The following is a 20,303-nucleotide window of genomic DNA, read 5'->3' as shown; positions in this document are numbered from 1 at the left end:
ACACCTGTGACTTAAAGAGAACCCCTGAAGTTGAGAGGGAATTGAGAGGCTAAAGGAATTAAAAAAATTTCATGTTATTTTTCCATCATATAAAATATCAGTAGTTGACGCACTTCCTTCACAAGTTCTACCTTTATATAAGAGATTTGAAACAGCCTAATTCCACACATTTTCTCAGTAGTTCCCAACTTCTTTTGATACTATTTCCTAACTGCTCATTTGATGAGGAATAATGAAGCTAGAGCAGTAGAACTACATCTGTATATATTGTGGATGTCTTACATTTATTTATTCCTGCATTATCAGAGCTTGTTTCCCTTGGCAAGTACAGTATGTATAGTAACAAGAAGCTTGACGTACCCTGCCATCTTTTTTGCACTAGTTCCTTACTGTAAAGTTACCTTTACTCAAGTAGAAAATAACAATCAAGAGAGGTGATATCATTTTTTGTACATTCATACTTTTTCCAAAGTCAGTAACAAAGCTGAGACTATTCTGTGATTGTCTCTTATATTTTCTGCTGGATTTCATCCCCACCATTTTTAAGCAAATCATCACCTACAAAATCTAGCTCTGGACTTTGCATCATTGTATTTTCATCAAATGCTCCAGGGATTAAGTTTGAACCTGCCAAATCCCTCCCAATCTGCAAATCATAAATTTGTAAGTGAAAAAAAATTCTTTGTGTTTGTGAGGAGAGGGGGTTTGCCAGACCACTTTGGCAATCACAGCAAGTGGCTTATGGTCAGTTCTCTTAAAAATTAAACAATAATCCAGGAAACCTTTTTACACTCATGGGCAAATGCCAAATCCTTTCTCTCTGACACTTGGATTTTGTTAGTATTCACTGCACAGAAATTACTGTCCTCCAGTTCTGACTATATTGCAAGAGGATTAGCTCAATTCTCTTCTGGGGACAACTCTGTCTCATGTGTGCCGTTAAGATACCATGGGGCTGCATCCTCTTCAATGACCTCTTTCATTTTCTGCAATTGTTATCATTTGTAGTCAAAGTCAGCTGGATGTCTTATAGCAGTGCCCTGGGGTTGGCAGGTCACACGATCAAGTTGCACACATCTCCTAGGGCTCTCATTTCAGCAAGTCTTTGTGCCCGCTGCTTCTGCACGCATCTCAGCTCCTCTGTAACCCTGCTGCATACCTGGCTCTGACAGTGTCTCTCCCCAGTGTTTTATAGCTGCTGTGAGAAATTAGCATTTTTGTCTGTCTAGCCAGCTTCGTTTCTTCTCAGGCAGCTCTGAAGCCCTTTACCATGTTATTCTGTGTTGTTTTTTTTTCTGCTGATCTTAACATCATCTGATCTGTGTAAATGCTGAAAACTTGGTCCATCATCAAACATCTGCTGTATTTTTGGAGAAATGTCTCAAGTTTGGTGAAGCAATCTAAATCACCAGAAACTGTGATTCTCAATTTGCACAAAATGCGTGTTCTGTTTTTTAAGGGCTTCTGCCAGACCCTGCTGACACATGAAGCATAAGAAAATATTTGGCATCAGCCACTTCCCCAGAGATTTTTCCTCTTGTAGGTAGTGGAAAATGATCCCTCTGTACACATGTATTCAATTCTTTTAGGTCTATTCGTAAGCAAAGGTTTCGTCTCCTTTTTTAGAATACCCATTCTGATGGTTTCACTATGCAGCTTGCGGTGATGAATAAATTCACCTCCTATTTTTGCCTCTGCTTTAGGGCACGGGGAAACCATGCCAGTGTTGTAGATTGTGGATGTGGAGGAGTCTTCAAACTCCTTTTCAGGGACTTGATTCCCCCTTTTTCCAAAGCAAAAGGCATCTTGCTAAGGCAGAAGACGGCCTCCCTTTTCTCGTATGTTATTGAGGTTGCTTGCCTGCCTGCCTGACTTTCTAGCCCTGCTGCAGGACTGAACTCACCGCATTGCTCTAGAGTTTTACCAGTTTCTGTTGTGGCATGGCTGCTGGCAATGCACAGGCTCACACACCAATAAGTGTCTTAGGGCCAACACATGCCACTCTGTTACAGAGCACTGGAGGCTCTTTGTACCTCAGACACCTCCATAAATCCTCTCTCTCATAAACTCTTCATGGTGTTTAGTGCTGCTGTCCTTCAGGGCGTGCATCTACTGGTGGCACCTTCTAAGGAATGATGGGGTCCTGCCTGTTTATGTTCTCTACCTGGCATATGCCCAACACCTCTACTTACTGAGAAGGGACTTGGGTTTTTGTTGCATGGTAGGGAGAAAGTGAAGCTTGGATACACAGATCCTTTTCCCATCAAGTTCAGGAGAGATCCAGGCCCAGGCCCACCTTTGGTTACCTAGGAAGGAAACAAAGCAGAGTTGTAAAGAGAGCCAGACGCGAACAACGTTTAGGGCTATGTGGCCCCTTCTAACAGGACTATGCACTGTCAAATCTCAACAGCTCACCCTCAGTCACATCATCATGGATTATGAGTGCACAACTGTTGCTAAAAGAGAGCGAGTGAGAAAAAATAATAAAAAGAGACAAAATGCAAGAGGCTTAGGAGGCCCCTGGTTTCCTTAATGGAATTAGCCCTTCCTTTATGAATTCCAGGGCTAAACTCTGTAAATGTGATTCACATACTCCCTCCCCTCACCAAAGCAGAAAGATCTGCTAGACACATGTTCTAAGTGGAGCAGGGGAAGATATGATGTGACTCAAGAGCCTGGAAGGCTAAAAGGAGTAGATGGGGAGAGCGCTGCAGCCCTTGATCTTTGCAAGATTTACTGCCTTTGCCTCTTGCAGAGATCTTTTTTTTTTCCCTGGAAAATTGCTAGCTTCTAGCAATTTGAAAAAAAAAAATTGGCTGGGGCAGTAAACAAGATCTTTGAAGGGGGAAGGAAGCCAAGAGAAAGTCAGGCCCATTAGTCACGCAGCTGCATTTCCTGTCACAAAGGACCCCAGTTGAGTAATCACTCAAAATATGCTTGTTATTTTTTCCTATTTTACTTCAACTTTCAGCTTGCCAATATCTACTGTAAGAACAAATTAAAACAAGAAAAAGAAGTCTTTTATTCTCAGGGGAGAAAACAATGTAGAAACAGACACTGATTTACATTATTTTTCCTTTCTTTAATTTTCATGGTCTAAAAACACTTCAATCATTTGAGAGGAATGTAAGTAGCTCTGAGTCTGAGGCAGTCCTGGTGTTTTCAGGGTATATCATTTCAGCAGGAGTGTGGGTGTTAGAGTTCCTTGGCTCCATGTCCAGCTGCTACCAATAATTTGCTGCACAACCTTGATTGAGTCATGAATTAATTTATCTGTAATTTATTTTGACTGTATGAAAGGTGAAGATGATAACAGCTTCTGCATAATTACTTTGTTAAGCTTCACTAATAATGCTTATAAGTAATAGTGGGTGTTCTGAAATTTTTGTTCAAGTTTTGTCCAAATATTTGTCTAAAGAAAAACTGGAGTGAGGACTAAAACACATAGACTTTTAATTTAAAGCAGAACATTCTTATGAGCAGATTTTAAAAGAACTTAAGTGAAAAAACGTTGGAAATAGGAACTGGACTATGAAATAGGAGAAGGAAAATCTTGCTGACGCAGTATCTTGAGATGCTTAGAGGTAGAAAAATAGAGCAAATGTGTCACAGTACAACTGCTTTTACAGTGTTGGAAGAGAGGGTGTAATTGACCAACAGTACCACTTGCCCACATCCAGATCTTAGATTTAAAGACAGTGGCTCTGATCAGTCTGGGACCATCATCAAAAGTACATCACCAAGAGTACATGAAGAAAGTAAAGCCAGAAAAGTGCCCCTTTTCCAGACTGTTCAAGAAAAAAACCCACCTCTTTTACCAGCAAGTAGAACTCCAAAACACCAAAGACCACATTTTATTTACTCAAAACTAATGAGTATGGTGACCAGGCCACCTATGAAGAATGACTGTAAGCAAGCTTCAGGGCACATAACAGGTTGTCACTTATATTCCTGATTGGAGTACCTGCCTATATGGCTACAATGAAAATGACTGCAAAGAGGAAACTCCTGTTTGGACTGTTGTGTAAGTAGAGAGTAGGTGACTGTAGTTTATGGTACAGAATAGCGCAACTTAAAATACCACACAAAAAATGACACTTACATTTGCATGTAAGTGACTGGTAATGTCATATAATTCTCTAATTTGCACACATTTGATACTACAGATGTGTGGTGTTTTTAAAACCACAGCTTATGAGCAGATGTGATTTACACAGCAATGGAAATCACAGCCTCCTAGAGCTCATAAAAGGGTGCAAACACAAACAAATGTGAGACTTACGCTATTTGATTTAAGAGAGACTTTGAAAAGCTGTTTCTATGTATTTTGTAAAGCAAGTCAAAATGATAATTTCTGCTTATTTACACTGAGTGGAAAGGTAAGAGTCTTGTGAAGCGCGATCCAAATATGAAAAATTCAGCTCCAAATTATGTTTGTAAAGTTCATCCTGTGTCTCTCCAAATGGCAGGCAAGGCAGATGGTGCTCCTCGAGAGGGCACAAGTGGACACTCCCTGGTTTGTGGTCTGAGCTAGCACCAGGCTGTAGGGGTTCCCTGCTGTTCTCACACCAGATGACTTTCACCACTACATACCCCAGCCTCCCAGATGCCCATAGTATCTGACATTCTGTGCAACAGCCATAGTTTTATGTTCCTAAAACTTGCTCTGCTGTGATGTGAGCTTATAAAGGCCATTTCCAGTGATTGTTGGTATCCTCGTAGCTTAGAAATTATATACTGGTATGTATGAATGAGTGGAAATAATTAGTTTACAAAAGCAACATAAACTTGGAACATCCTCTTTTATGAGTACCACTGTATGTGTACTTAGTGTTACAGGGGCATATAAATCACACATCCGCTACATCAGACTGTAATATAAATAACCATCTATGGGATTAATTATTCCTGACAAGTATTTGGGCAGCAACTAATATTTATCTATTTACCTACCTGTTTACTTCAGAAATTTGTATGGCTCTGTAGACATAGTACTCGAGTATCTGCAGACCTCTGAACTTTTGATGTATCTGTTCTGTCCACACGAGCCTGATGTAGATTAATACAATTAGCTCTGTGTAAGTGTGCCACTAAAGTCCTAAGAAGAATGAGTAACCCAGAATAACCTCTGAAGTGTATGACCTCTTGATTCACCTCCTGGCTGCAAATAATTTCTCTCAGGCTTACATGGGAAACTGAGTCATAAAGAGAAAGGTCAGATGCCCATAAGCACATAGATGGCAACAGACAGGGAAGCAGACCTCATGATGTACAGATCCCCAATCTGTGGTGTATGTATTAAATTGCCCTCCCTTGTCTTCAGTGAATTGAAATTGCTCGCATTGTTGGCACTGCAGTGCAGGCTTCTGTGATGTGGATGGAGAAGACCTAGAAAATAGTCACTTAAAAAGAAGCTAAGTTAACTGGAGCACAGGGCAGTTGCTTAGTGCATTAACAATGGAACTTGTCAGCCTTTCCACTAAATTGCTGAATGAATCTGGGCAATTCCTTCACATCCACAAGCTGCCATTTTTGTAATTTAATATAGGGATAATAACACACTTGGAGGTCCAGGCAACAAATTTGCTATATAGTGCTGCTCCAGTTCTCATTTAAGACAGTGAAATGAGAACAATGGAAAGGAACAGAGAGAATAGCAGGTTTCCCATTGAATTGAATTAAGTTTCTATGATACAACTCAAAAATCTCACTCTGGAAATAAGTGTGGCTGGTGAGAACAGTTGAATTTCCAGTCCCATGTTGATGCAGAGCTGTTGTGCTAGCAAGGGTGCAGCTTTGCAGCTGCGATTTAGGGGTTCTGCACCCCTCACCTGTCAGCATTGAACAAGACTCTTGAAGAGAGGCTTGCGGTCCGTGGTCTGCAAAATACACAAACCTCAGGGCTGAACAGAGCTCATCGTGGAACAGGGGAGAGAACATGGAAAACCTTAGAAGTGGAGACTGCTTCTGCATGTTAACATCTATTTATTAACATAAAAAAAATGCTGAAACAGAATCCTCTGGGTCTGCCTCTGAGCTAGTTTTCCTTTCCTCCAAATACAGTAGAACTGAGCTGCATGTAGATATGCTTTCAGAGAAAAACTGACTACGAAAGAGTTAACCTGACTAGTGGCAACACTTCAGTAAAAGTGAGAGAGGTGGAACTCAAGTCCAAGTCTTAATAAAACACAGGTGTTTTATTGTTAGGTTAAAAACTCCTAGTCTAAGACTCCAGCAAGCATTTAAAAACAAGGAAAAAATGTGCTGTTGAATAAGGAACTTGGAAAGGCTACAACTGGCCACGTTAGGCATTTATGGAGAATGCATCATTCACTGGCTCAAGCCTACCATAAAGTTCACAGTGGGAAAACAAAACACATATTACATGAAGGACACCTCTTACAAAATGCATCTGGCCTCCAATGTGTTACACCTGGGATTAACTTCTGATACTCTCCATCATCCTGGCTTTGCTCTTACTACACCCTGCAGAGTGCTCAACACTATCACCTTCCAGCTCCAGCTCTTCTTGTTTCCTGGTCTGTTTGTGGAACTTATGAGGTGGTAGGCAGCATGAACATCACATTCAGCGCACTGATAGCTCAGCTCTTGCAACTGCTTTTCTGTCAGGGATGGGACCTTTTCCTTTGAACGAGAGAATGGTTGCTACTGCAGAACTAGTGAAAAGATGCAAGGAAATCACTCATCTCTTTATTCTCCTTTTCCCCATTCCCTCCACATCCCAAGGAAGCAGAAAGTCTTAGGGAGCATCTTTCAGTAAACTTCACTGAGTTTGTGTCACAGTGTAAAGTGATTGCTGTGAACTTTGAGCTTCAGCTTCAAGTTCCTCATGAATTTTGAGAACAGAAGTAGTTACAACTTATTAAAGAGAAGTGGAACATGAAGAACTGGGGAAGTCCGAATGCACTTACAGTGGTCCGAGGCCTAGGATTGCTGCATTGCCAGTACTGGGGCCTTTAATTAGTGTTATGGAGATGGACTGGGTATTTTTGGTATCTGCATAGTGAAAATAATTAACTGCGCTCAAAGAAACTAATTCACCCAAGAGAAAGTCAGGTATCAGTTTCCCTGGTCTTGGTCTTAGTGACAGAAATCAACTGTCTTTACTAGAAGAGAAGGAAAGAAATAGTCCACGGAGGACCTAATAGGACAAGAAGCAGAAGAGTGGCTTTCAGGAATTAATGCAGGAGTTTAACAACTGCAATTTAATAGGACAGAGAGAGGCAGACGTGCAGATGGTCAGAATTTGACGTCTTCATTCCCAGCCATCATCAAAAACTGATGTATTTTGAAGAAGCTTTTTGTGAAGATGCAATGGAAACATGGACTGCAGATTAACAGAGGCCTGGGAGTAGAAATCTTCATTTAGAGTATCCCAAAAGTCCTAATAGGAATCTTTATGTCAGCCTTAATTTGCCTAGGATGAGCCCCTTGAGGACAATCAAGAGAAGTTTCTGTCAGCATCTGCTAGCTACTCCTAATTTTAGATCTTCCCTGGCCTTCTCCTTTCCCCCTTCACCCTCTAAGACTGCTTTTCATCCCACTCCTTTGCAGCTGCTGGTTCCTGTTACTAACTTGCGTCAGCACTTCTCGATCTCAAACAACTCTGCTGTCATTTGTGCTTTGCTCTGTGAGGGAAACAACCCATGCTTTCTGTTCCCTCCTGAAAAGTCACCACACCTCAAGCTCCATCAGAGCTAGGTCAGACCCTGTTCAACACAACCTCTGGCCAGCCCGGCACATCAGACTGCAAAAACTGACAAAGCCACTGGTCTCAGTGCTGGGAAATAGCCAAGATCAAAGCTAGAAGCTCGGTTTCTTTTCTCTCTCATCAAACTGGCCTTTATTTTTTCTTTGCAGTCTTAAAATTACTGTTATCTTTTCTGATGTGTGTTATCACTGTGAGTCACTGAGAAGTAGAGGACAGATTTCCAATAATACGTGTATAGCCAGACTGAAGTGTTGTCAAATTGGCTTGTCTCAGCTCTGAAATAATAATGATGTCAGTTATTGAAATATTCGAGAGAAATACTTCTATTTGACTTAAAGTGAGCGATGAACTTAGCATCCCATTTCTTATTGTTCTCATTGCATGTTAAGAATTCCTTTTCCGAATTTCATTTCCTTTATGCATAGTTATTTTAAACGTCTGGAAACAAAAATCCTTTACAGCTTTCTTCTTTACTTATCAAATGATGCAGTTAACTGCTTGTAAAAGAAACAAGGATCCCCATCTGAGAGAATAATAAATAGGTAATTCATTGCAGGAGAGGGAAAGGAGGGTGACAAGGCTGAGATTTTGCCAATAGCACAGAAAGCAAAAAAGATTAAATTCAGAATACTGAAGAAAGTCAAATCCTTTCCTTTTTTTGGTTCCCTATCTGTACCATCTTTGTGGGTATGTTTTAAGGAACAACTAGGATATGATTAATCTTTTTCTCCTTTTTTTTTTTTTTTTTTTTTTTTTTTAAATAAGTGAAGAATGCTTACCCTAACTACTCCTTATTTTTTGTTATTGTAGCCTAACCTAAAAGATTTCAGCACCATCCCTTTCATAGGTGATCTGTAGCTCTTCTATGGGGAGTGAAAAATACCTGAAGTGCTCGTATGTAGAGCAGCAGGATCCTATGGCCTTCATTAAACAACAGGCTAGAAATGGGTTTTAGGAGCAGCGGTGCAGATGCTTCCATCCATGGCAGGGCTCACAAGGGATAGGTACAAGTGAGTACAAAACTGTTTGTTTTTTCTTTCCCTTGCATTACTGTGGGATACTTGCAAACATTTAATTAAAGCTATTGTATACATGCTTAACTTGGAGATGGTGGTTCCTTGAAACCGTTACACAGGAGCACCAAAGAAAATACAAGGGAGTCACTGAAGGAAAATACAAGTGAATTAGAAAAGCATAGCAACCGAAGAATACATTTCCCATAATACAACAGTCAAAGGTCATGAGGTCCCAGATGCTCAGTTGCTCATGCATATCTTCTATTCTCTCCACTTGCATGCCTACTCCAGAGAGGGCAAAGATTTAATGAGGATGGGGCTAGCTTTAGCAGTTCTCACCCTTCCTTACACCCTACATCTGAAAGACCATTGAAAACCTCTTTGAAGTTGGAATAGACTCAAATTGAACTGTCCCAGTGCACACATACAATTTGTTTTTTCTCATCAGGTAGAAAAATACAAGGTAACTGTTCTCTTCCGGCAGTCCTGGATACAAACAAAGCTGTTGAATCAGACTTATTGAATTTAGGGTGGGAAGGAGTTTCTCCAATCCATCTGTCTCTTCAATCTGCAGTAGCTGCCTTTCTCAGAGTCAAACAGTTTCTACTAGCCAGGTCATTTTTTTCTCAGTCCTTAAGAAGTTCAGTCAAAATAGTGTACTACTTACAGGAAGGTTGGCAGGGTCAAAAAGTGACTGCAAAACCAATCTCTGGTTAAAACGCATACATTATCTGCTCAGATGTAGACACCATTAGAGCTCAGAAATCTCTGATTTGCTATCAGGACCTTGAAGGTGATTTCAGAGTCAGATTTGTTAAACTTGGCGGCAGTATGAACATTGTCATTTGTCATTAGCAGAGCTAACTGAGTTGCTCCAAGTCCCACTTAATCTATCCAGCTCACTACCCTACAGCTTCTGACCTACTTAGTCACTTCCTGCCTCTGATTTTCACCCAGAAACCTCTTTTCTGTGTTGGTCTGTGTCTGCCATTTAATCTTAATCAAACTTCCTTAGGCTTCCATTACTGTCAAGTACAACTCCTCTCACTGCAATGTGCACACTTCTGAGTGCAGGAAAGTTGATTTGCAGCCAACAGTCTACCTCTTCTCTTACGCTCTAAGTTCAACTTAGCTTTGTTTTTCTTCCTGTATGAGTCATTCCTTCCCCTCTTTGAGACACCATGCCACACTTTCTGATCCACCTCCATTCTCAGGGGCTGAGAAGCTGCAGTATACACCATTCTTGTTGAGATCTGGATAGCTATTACCATGAGTGCACAACTACTGCATGCAGATTCAGAAGAAACTGAAAACTAAGAAATTGAGCTGGTCACAGGCTGCTACAGAAAGTCAAGTATTTTAATGTGCTTTTGCTTCAAGCCAGAAATTATAACCTGCTCTTTCCCTTTAAGCCTTTCTAATGAGCTACTAAAGCAAAACACAACCACTTTGTCTGTGTCTCCCAAACCTTGCATGTCCCCTGGTGCTTCTGGACACCTATTATAGAGATGCTGTATTACAGAAATTAATGCTGAATTATAGAGATGCTGTACACTGGGCACCAGCTTACGGATTTCCCAGTTGTCAGGGGTTTGCCCATGATACTGTAATGTACCTTTGAACCAGAGTTCTTCAGGCAGTTTCCCTTTATGACCAGAATCCAATTTAAAGATGTTAACAGAGTGCCATGGTGACTTTTGCTTGCACAAGGGCACTAGCTGGCCTGGTCTGTTGTTTCCACAGCTTCTTTTACCAGCACAATGAAGCTCAAAGGGACTGGGCCCTGTGCTCTTTGGATGTCAGACACAGAATATTTGATGGCAACAGCGACTACGTGTAAGCCATATGAGAGACGTGCTTAGTCTCTCCTTGCCTTGTGCTCTCTCACAGCACTGTTTTCAATATAAGCACTTCTGCTTTTTCCCATACTCATACTCACACCGTACTCATACTCACACTCTTGATTCTTTGTCGTTGATGTTAACAAGCAGAGGGTATATGATCATTCACTGAGGGTAGCTTCCTAATAAGAAGAAAAATACCATACAGATTGAAAGGAGGAATTAGCTACAGGCCGTTCTCATTAAGCCTTTCTTTCAACTTATCTCTGCTTAAATTGTATTTTTGAACTGCAGTCACTGTACGGCATTGTAAGTTGAAAACAACCACTTGAGTCCTTTCCAGTGAGGCTTTGAGTGGCCCTGATACTGTGCTTGGAGGAGAGATAAGCAGCGCATTGAAGTTGTGGTATCGCTGTCGCTGAGGGCAGGGAGTGAATGGAAACACAGCCTCCCTCTGGCACTGCCTCGCTCTGTCTAGGGGGAAGGATCAGGCCAAGCAGACCTAGTTCACATGCAGCAGGAGGCAGCGGCCTCCCAGCTGATGACAGATTAGACTCAGGGCCTGGGTAGTGGGAACACTGTGATTGGGCTTCAGCAGCATCTGTCTCCAGCACTAAAGGAATTACTGCTGCAGGCTGTGATTTTCTCAGCAAACTGTAATTATACCAGGAGCCTCATTCCTGCCATTTTTCTTGACAACTTAAGTGAGAGAAGAAAGAAGAAAAAAAAAAAAAAAAAAAAAAAAAGAGGGTGAGGGAGCAGAGAAGCAGAAATTGTGAAGGGAGCCAGAAGGAGGAAAGAGACATCTGTTTGTTTTTATTCAGCTCACCTCAGTGGCTTTCTCTAGGCTTCTTAGATCCACATGAATCACATCCCCTTTTCCTCAGAGTCCAGTGCCAAAGTGTAACTCCCAGCACTGCCCTGCACACCACTGAGTTGACAGGATGCATCCTCCCTGTGCACTTTGGCCATGGCAGCTGAGCTGAGCATGCCCCAGCACCCCAGGCCTGGCAGTGCCCTTGACCTGTAGTAAGGACCAGACTCCAAACCCCTGAGAAGGAACAGCTGAGGCAGAAACGAGACCATGGGGGAGTGGGCAGGGGGAGCTGGAGCCTGGATTCCAAAGCTATGCTAGGATCTGAGCACTGGCAAGAATTGTATGTGATGGCTCTGTGTTTTAAAAGATAGAGGAAGATCTGTGTATGTTTGAATTCTCAACAACATCTGGTACATTTTGCCAAAAAGCAAAAATGTTTGTAAGACTTCTCTACCAGAAGAACCTTTTTGTTTCTGCAATTGTAACTCCATAAAAGCTTGTTTATCATTACTCTTTTCTTTGGTCAGGATTTTTTTTTTTTTTTTTTTTAATGATTTAAATCCAGGTGAGTAGGACAGAAATATTTAAGAGCAATGTATGCCACCACAGCTTCACCATCCAATACTTAAAAGGTAGACAAGGTCAAAACAATTCAAACTAATATACATGCTCTTTTCTTAACTTACCGTGGGGCTTTAATGCAATCCAGTATACTGTGAAGGCAGGAGAGCCTTGTCTGTGTCAAACAAACTACATCAAGTATCTCCTCCCCTGGAAGAAGGCAGAGCCAGCCCCTGCAGTGCTCCTGTCCATCCAGCAGCATGCTGGGGGGAAAGCACAGCAGCAGGCTGCAGACCCCTGGGCAGGGAGCCCTGCAAGCAGCAAATTGGCAGCAGATCCCCATCTGCAGGCCCAAAACCTTCAGATATCGGTGGGAAAGACATGCGTCTGGAATTGTCTGAAACTGGCAGAAAAAGCTTGGGACAGAGTAGAGAAAGGAAGGGTTAGAAGAAAAGTGGAAAGAACACTTCTTACACATTTCGCTTTCTCTTCCATCTGTGTGATGTTGCTGTGAGCTATTAAACAGCTGCAGTGCTCTGCCCCCAAAAGGAGCTGTGTTTCAGTAGTGAGAGAATGAATCCTACATCTCAGTGCTTCAGGAGCCCCATAGAACGAGCAGGGTGATAGAAATATGTTTCTTTGATTCACTATAATGCTAAACACACTGGAGCGGGGCACTTGGGGCAGCATGCAGAGGCCTGCTGGAGCTCTTCACACCTGAAGGCCCAGTACGCAGTACCTGTTCCTGACCCATCCCTTGTGCAGTTGGCAAGTCCCTCTTCTCTTTTGTCTTCCAGGCAGACAAGCAAGTGTTGCTTTCCAGCTCTCCAGCGCTGGTTCTGAAATTTAAGGAGGGCAGATTGCTCAAGCAAAAGTTGTTTGCTGACTGCAGGACTTCATAGCCTGGGAAGATAAGGGTCGTGTAGGAGGACTGGAAGCAGGAGGAACAGGCATAATGCAACTGCCAAGGACTGAGCAAGAGAACTTTTTTTTTCTGCATCCATTCAGACGCTCAGCTATTTCCTGCTCCGTTCCTGCAGTCAGCATGCTCCACCTGCTTTTACTTAACCATTTCCTGTTTACTACTTCCAAAAGCTTTCTGGTGCAATCAGTACTCTGCTGCTAGACTGTCTTCATCATCCTTTTTTGACAGGCTTCACTACATTTTCTTCTTTCTGTCTTCTCTGTACACAGACCTTTCATTCTGTAGAATTGGGGCGGGGGTGCATGTATGCATGCATGCCTGCATGTGTTTCCGATGGCCAGATTCAGTCTAGTTTTGTCAGGAAAGTATTTGTTCGCTCACACACTTGTTCTTTCTCACTCCGTATACATTGTCTTCTTATCCTCCTGCACATTGCTTTCTGCAGACTCACCACAGAAACAAACAGTATCACTGTAAGCAGGTTTACCTTACTGTAGGACAGAGGACACAAGATAGAAGACAGACTCTTCCTGTTACTTTCAAGAGTTCAACAGTTCTCCCACAAACAAGAGATTTATTTCCTGGATAGCTTGCCCAAGGTTCACATTTTCTAGTTCTGAAAACAGTAAGACAGTTCCCTTCAGTTTGTCAGACAGGTAATGCAAGGTGTGAGGAGGCAGAAGGATCACACAAAGAAAAATAAATCCCTTTCTAGATGTAGATGGCTCCCACAAGACCCCATCGTACACTCAGACATGTCTTAAAGAAACCACTACAAAATTATGCATGCTTCAAGCCCGCTCTTTTGCCATACTGTAGATAACACTGCAGCCAACACTAAAATCAAGTTTATTTGTTACTGCTTTTGCTATTTGTTTACTTTTTATATTTCTCTTCTGGGGTTGTGAAAATATATTCTTCAGTTTCCTCTTGGGTTCTCATGCTCTTGCACAGCACTGCAATGTTTGGGTTGCGGTGAGCACTGCAGGGGAATGTTCCCTTCTTAAAATAAATCATGGAAACATTTCTGTTGGAATCAGGGCTTGTAAAAGTTTATAGGTTGTTGGGTTTTTTTTGTTTTTTTGTTTTTTTTTTTTTTTTGTTTTGGTTTTTTTTTCTTCTTGTTTTTTTTTTTTTTTTTAAAGAAGAATGTTAGGACAGCTTTGACCTGACAACAAACCCTTTTAAAGGGGTCAGGCTTGTGATGTGTGTCAGCGTACATGTATGTTTATGGCAGTATATATACATATATATATATATATATATGTGTGTGTGTGTGCGTGTGTGCACACACACAAGTATATATGCCAGTTATACTGGTATAAGTGAGTGCTGAAAGCATCCTCAAAGAACGCTTGATATGTTGTCCCAGCCAGAATCAAACAGATACGCAAGTTCCTCTGCTAGCCCTGTTGCAAATTAATGTAAGCCAGTGGTGCTCAGGCTAATAGCTTTCCAGAAGAAGGCAGAGGTCCATGAACATACATTGGTATTGTCTCCATGCTGTTCCACACTTTTGAAGTGAAGTTGATGGGCTCATGCTCATATTTCTGAATTTCTTAAGAACAACACTAGAACCATCCTGCTCCAACTACATGATAGGGTGGCAACTGTGCCCATAACAGGGAGTTAGAACTGGATTATCTTTAATGCTCCTACCCAAGCCAATATATGATTGATGCTCTGGTTCTATGATGCTATGTAATGATAGCACACTTGTGTTTGCTAGGAGGTATGACCTGGACATCACTGATATGCAGAGATCTACCTGCTGTAGGCATAGCACAACCCCACTTAAATCAAAGTTCGCTGAAGCATCATTCAAGTAGTCTGTGAGCAGCTTTATGAATTTTGTTTTTAAGCAGATGTAATGCTATAATACAATGGAAAGTACAGCAATAATAGCAGAGTGACACAAACCTAAGCTGCAGCAAATGAGAAGACAAATACAGCAGCCGTAGACACAAAAACAAAGGAAAAAAGACTGCTTACCTTTGAAAGGTCTCCAGGAGGCAGGGATCACCAGCAAGATACCCTTGCCTCTACTGCCAACCCTTAAATGAAGTCCTGGCTCCACCCCTTCTGATCACTCAGGTGCATTGCATGCACCTGAGCTCCATTGGATTGGCTCTGTCTTCCCACCAGGTGCTCACTCACCATTTCAAGCCATGATTTAGCATTTCCACTACATCATGAAAGGAAGCAGTTGTTTTCTGCACAGAAGTGTCTTTCAGATTGGCCCAAATATGTAAAATGTCTGCTTTGGTTCCCATCCAGCCCAATTCATTCAACGGTTTGTGTCAGAGTACTTGTCATCAGTAGCAATTGCCCAGAGTGAGTCACACCCATGCAATGATGTGTTTTCATCTTCATTTTATAGGGCACAACCCTGGCAAATTCATGGCCGTATTGTACCACACAGCTCTTATAACAGCAGCTCCTTTTCTTCTATCCAGCTGTCAGTCCAAGAGGCAGCTACTTCCAAAAGAGACTCTGTGATTCGATGCCCATCTTTGTTTTCCAGATGTTTCTTTCAACACTCTGTTTTCCAGTTACTCTGCACATTGTGTGCATTCAAAATATTTTTGCCTCTCTCCCACCCCTAAAATGGTGGAAAGTTGGAATATATGAAAATGTAAGCAGAATGAGACTGAGACTGCATAGGACTCTTTCCAGGAAATGGGTAGAAGGTTCATCAGATGAGTCACTGAAACCTTAGATGACTAAATTCTTGTAGAATAAACTGTCAGGAATATGATACTGGACAGGACATTTAGAGGGAAGGAGAAACTTCTCAAATAGCTCTTGTTTGTTTTCTGTTAGTGATTCATTCCTAAGGAAATTGCCACATTCTGGCTGGGACAGCAGCAGCACAGAGACAGTGCCAGCCTTCACGTGCAGTGTGCTGCGGCACCCGAGGCCTTGCAGAGCCCAGTGTTTGGAAGCATCACTTGTCCTGCCCCTGGGCAGGTCTTTCAGCTCCCTGTCCCTCCCCACACCACAGGAAGGCGGACTCAAGGACTGACATGTTTGGGTCACCCTGAAGGTCTAAGTTTTGAAGGCAGAGAGCCTGTGAGGAAAGTCTGTACAGAGCCAAAGTGAACAAAATAAGGCAGGGTCACCAGTGTGCTTCTGCCATCTGAATCAATTTGCCTCTTTCTTTATATACCAGCAGGTATGAGACCAAGAGGAAATGAAGGCATTAAACCTCCAATTTCTAAGTTCCTTTTAAAAATTTCCCTTCCTCTACCTGCTCCAACCAGTAAACCAAGTTGTATCAATAAAACTGGACCAAAGCTCTGAATGTGTGTTTCAGAGAAGGTCTAGAGATTTTAAGTGCCAGTAACAACAGAAGCAGTTGAGCTCCCTCCACAGCTACCTCCAGAGGAGCTGAACCAGCATTAGCAGCAGCGGGAAATGTTTGCAGTAGTATTCGAGTGTGGAGAAACCCCAGCATTCCAGCAAGCTGCTGCCAGTTCCCATTTTGGTGAGTTTGACCTAGAGCATTTAGCATTGCAACATCAGTTCTGCGTCTCATAATGCCGCTTACGTAATGAGCTCTCATTTGGTTCCTATTAAAATCACAGTCTTTCTTCTGCAAACCACCGCTTGTAAAAATCAAGCCACCCAGCTTTTCATTAGATTTTAATATGGGAAATAAATAGTCCTGAATAGTAGGATGCACACCATAATCATTAGACAGAGAATAGGTGTCAATTTTTCCCCTCTTGGATATACAAACTTCAGATCTCAAAGTAGGAATGAGGAAGATCTGTTAAGGGTTACTGAATCCATCTCCTGCAAAACCACTGTGTAGTTACACCCCTATGGTTATTGCTCAAACAATATACTGATAAAAAAGAGAGCCTACAGCTCCTCGTAGTCACAGCAGCAAGAATTCTCCTAAAGGCTGCAGAAATGGTGTGTCGCTCTTTACGGATTGTCCCAGAGCCATTACCTGTCTGAGGCAGCGCAGAGCAGTTCCTTGTATTATATATACCAGGACTTTGAAGAATTCCGTTTCAAATATCTCAAACAATGGGGGTTTCACCGCTTCCTGTGGGAGCCAGTTTTGCAGCCTAACTCACTCCACCATCTGGAGTGTTTTCCTGACTGTCTGCCTGCTTGTAATTTTCTTTAGTTTAGTTCAGTTTAGTTTCTTTCTCCGTAAAGGTGACTCGCTAAACTTTTCTGTTGTGTGAAATTCATGTTCCATGGTGCTTTTTTTCTTTTTTATGATAATCAAGAAAAACCTGAAAGCTTGATGGTTTCTTGTCTTTGCTCTTCCTTCCTCAGAAATAAGAGTAAGTTATAAATAAATTATGGCTTTTCTCTTCACTCATCTCAGAGGCTTACCAGGACTGCCAGTATGACTGCTCTCTTTTTATAGATGGGAGAACTAAGCACAGAGCAGGAAACATCATTCAGCGAGCCGGTGGCAAGACCTGGGTTTTTAGCCAGGTCTCTACAATCATAGTGCCCTACTTTTTTTGATATATATATATATATTTTTTTTTCGGTCCAATCCAATTCCTCTGGTGTTGTTGGAGTACCTAAAACAAGCTTTCTGAGAACTTTATTCAGAACTGGAACTGAAAACTCATCCTGCTGAATATTTAACAGTTACTATCTTTCTGATGTGTTTGTTAAGCATCCTAATTAAGTACTGATACATAAAACCAACAAAGCACTTTAACAGACTGATTCAGTCCCTAGGGCCTCCGAGCTGAGTTTCCTTCAGCTAGCCTATGTTTTCCTGTTTGCAGATTGTCCAAACTGAACGCAGTGTATAACAAGCATGCTGTTATCAGTGCGCTGCAGAGAGATTTCCTTCCTCCTCAGTGCCACCATGCTTACTTCACCTGTTGTATTTCCCTTAGCAGCGGTTTTTGGTAAGCCCATTTCTCAGAATCTGGATAGGTACTGAATTATAAATCTTCTCACATGGGACAGTAACACCGCAATCAGTTCAGCACAGAGTACTGTGTAGAGACTGATACCCAGGCTGGCACAGCACTGCTCATCTGGGCCTCAGCTGCCCTCAGCAGCATAGCGCCCCATGGGCTGCTTGCAGCCACGGCATTACACCTCCCTGAGGACATGCCCTAGGGTCTCTGCCTCCCCAGCTTGTCCGTGCCACAAGTGTCTCAGCTAGATGTGCCTGAGCACACGAGACTTGTCTTTTCCCAGCCCCCTCTTGGGGATGACGGTGACAAGCTACTTCAGTGTGGCTGGCAACCTGGTTTCAGAACTGTGCCAAGCTGATCCCACACTGAACTGGTGACACGGATCCTGTGCCCAGTGCAGCACGTTGTATGGCTCAAGAAATGGAAGTTAGAGAAGCAGCAGGCAGAGTCATATACTGTCACCCACTTTTGAAGCATGCCAGTAAGTGAGTGAAGCCCTTACCAGAGGAGTCGTTCCCCCACTTCTCCTCCGGGCCACCTTTATTCCGGATATCATTGAGCCAGAGCTGGAGGATTTACCGAAAGCTGCGAGGCTGCTGAAGGTCACGGAGCGCATTGTCTTTGCTTTCAGATTGAGTTTGAGAAATTACCGGTGGTGTCATGCCTGTGCCTCCTGGCCATGTGAATAGAGGAAGCTAACGAGCAACAACAGATTACATAAAGCAGGGAAATCCCCCTCCAACTTCTCCCCTACTATCTCAAACTGAAGTTGATTTGCATACGTACACTACAAATAACTTTGCAATGGCTTCTAGCACCATGGAAGAGTTACATGTGCTTGCCTACATGCGCTTGCCTATAATCATTTAGGCCAGTTCCACCAGTTGAATCACTCACAGAAAATAAAAAAGGCTGAATGAGAGCCTTTGTAGAAATCTAAGCAGTTTTATGTAGCGTCAGCCTACTTCAGGTAAGGACACAACTGGGTAATGCTATTCCACGTGAAATAAACAGGAACTGTTCAAAACCTATTAAGAAATGGTGGCTATTCTAGAAAATGTGTGCTAAAAAACTATATTAATGTTTATAATTTGTGATTATGGATGGACAGACAGGTGGGTGGATGGTGTCTTTCTTTAGCTAAACTTGCAACTAAGCTTCCAACGCAAACCCTGCTTGGTGGAAAATGAACTTTACTGAAACCCGGAAAAAAACTGCAGCATTCTATCAGTGAAAATGATGGCCAGCTACTTTACAAACCCTGAGATTCATTAGGCCTAGCACTCCTGAGCAATGCTGTTCAAGAAGCAGTGGCATTAAACATACCTTCAAAATTCCTGTGATTTCTTTTAAATGTTGTGGTGCAACAGAAACAAATGAGCAATAAGAGGACAGGATGGTGAAAAAAAATGCATATTTACTGGGTTATCTCTGGCCCAGAAATCTACTTGGTTAATCTGACATTTACAAAAATCTTTTACATTATCTTTAATGCTCTAAGAATGGCAATATTTGTAAGCCTAGCACATCGTGTCTGCAGAATGCCTGGATTCTTTTTGAAGAAAGATGGTTTTCTGTTGTTTTGCTGAGGGACTTTGCCAAGTAAAAAAAAAAATGTTATTTTTCCCATTAACTGGTTTCTTGTTTTTTGAGTTTTAGAGCCGAGGGTTTTTTTATTGGTGGTTTGTTGTTTTTGTTTTTGTTTTTTTTTTTAATTTATTTTTGATAGATAAGAACATAAAGTTTCCAAACTTTGGAAAGACTATTCTTCTACTCACTTTCTTAGCTTTCTGCTGAAATAGTTCTTCAGATGCATTTGCTGCTAATCCTCTTCCAAAGCTCGACAGAGTGCAGACAACTGCACTGGTCATTCTTCTCTACCATTGAATTCACAGAACAGATCTTCTGTACATTTTCTGAGTTTTCAAACAAGCTCTACATTAAAATAAATAAAGCTGGCTAGGGAAATAATTTTTAGTAATGCTATAGATGTCTTACAGTAGATAGCAAAGTTGTTTTAAACAGTCACATTTGCATTGACGAATTCATCAAAGATGTATAGGCCAAAGTGCATTATGACTATCATCACTGTCAGTATAGTTATAGCAGTTTGCTGAAGGAGCAACTCTTTTCTAGGGAAGCCAGTTTTCACATAGTTAACAAGGAGGGATAGAGAAGAGAAGGAAAACTGAGATACAGCTTACCTGTACAACCCGTGTAAGTCTTCTGATTCTTCTATGATATCCCCTCTGTTAATATGAATCATGTCATGACCTGTTGCAGAGGAATACCTTGCCTTTCACCCTCCTCCTTTCAGCTTTATTGACTTTATTCAAAGCTTTAATGGAGCACAATAGGGACCAGCCCAGATGGGAGTTGGCTGTTCTGTAGCCCTTGGGAGCTGCCCTCTCCCCGGGCTACAACAGAACTTGTCACAATGGATCAGCTGTAGAAATCAGAAGAGATGTACATATTTGAGTAGGAGCATGATACCTTGCAGTGCA

At 42.0% G+C, this 20,303-nt stretch overlaps 1 protein-coding gene and 1 long non-coding RNA gene across 10 annotated transcripts in view; one reads left to right on the top strand and one right to left on the bottom strand.

Annotated features, from left to right (window-relative positions):
• The window catches only part of LOC125694652 (uncharacterized), a 33,418-nt gene extending 13,345 nt beyond the window's left edge, over positions 1–20,073 (bottom strand). The window contains exons 1-2 of one of the 3 annotated variants that reach the window (XR_007377657.1): positions 14,885–20,073; positions 2,193–2,306 (exon numbers count right to left, since the gene is read on the bottom strand). This is a non-coding gene — a long non-coding RNA (uncharacterized LOC125694652). Of the gene's footprint in view, positions 1–2,192; positions 2,307–2,415; positions 2,636–14,884 lie in introns of those variants that run through there. The other 2 variants (XR_007377655.1, XR_007377656.1) reach the window with 2 other exon arrangements.
• RAD51B (RAD51 paralog B) overlaps positions 1–20,303 on the top strand; it is a 349,342-nt gene that overhangs the window by 324,783 nt on the left and 4,256 nt on the right. The gene's annotated exons all lie outside the window — the stretch shown is intronic.

The sequence above is a fragment of the Lagopus muta genome, chromosome 6 (genome assembly GCF_023343835.1).
Source record: "Lagopus muta isolate bLagMut1 chromosome 6, bLagMut1 primary, whole genome shotgun sequence".
In the NCBI taxonomy this organism is placed as follows: Eukaryota; Metazoa; Chordata; class Aves; order Galliformes; family Phasianidae; genus Lagopus; species Lagopus muta.
This window is presented reverse-complemented; position numbering and strand designations above follow the sequence as displayed.